Source organism: Larimichthys crocea, unplaced genomic scaffold (assembly GCF_000972845.2).
Source record: "Larimichthys crocea isolate SSNF unplaced genomic scaffold, L_crocea_2.0 scaffold100, whole genome shotgun sequence".
In the NCBI taxonomy this organism is placed as follows: domain Eukaryota; kingdom Metazoa; phylum Chordata; class Actinopteri; family Sciaenidae; genus Larimichthys; species Larimichthys crocea.
In genome coordinates this window covers 622429-622922 of record NW_020851384.1, presented here as the reverse complement: position 1 = coordinate 622922, position 494 = coordinate 622429, and the positions used below count along the sequence as shown (strand labels likewise).

General features: G+C 46.2%; 1 protein-coding gene across 3 annotated transcripts in view; it reads right to left on the bottom strand.

Annotated features, from left to right (window-relative positions):
* The window catches only part of nek11 (NIMA-related kinase 11), a 30546-nt gene that overhangs the window by 1170 nt on the left and 28882 nt on the right, over positions 1–494 (bottom strand). The gene's annotated exons all lie outside the window — the stretch shown is intronic.

Below are 494 nucleotides of genomic sequence, written 5' to 3'. Positions count from 1 at the left end.
CTGACTGAGACTGAGACTGACTGAGACTGAGACTGAGACTGACTGAGACTGACTGAGACAAAGACTGACTGAGACTGACTGAGACTGACTGAGACTGAGACTGACTGAGACTGACTGAGACTGACTGAGACTGAGACTGACTGAGACTGACTGTGACTGACTGAGACTGAGACTGACTGAGACTGACTGAGACTGAGACTAAGACTGACTGAGACAGACTGAGACTGACTGAGACTGACTGAGACTGAGACTGACTGAGACTGACTGAGACTGAGACTGACTGAGACTGACTGAGACTGAGACTGAGACTGAGACTGACTGAGACTGAATCCATGACTTCCTGCTGTTACGATGTTCAAATCATTTTATTGTTGTGATAACGAGATATTAAAAAATCATCTTTGATCTTCATGAGAACTGAAGGAACCACACACACACACACACACACACACACACACACACACACACACACACACACACACACACACACACAC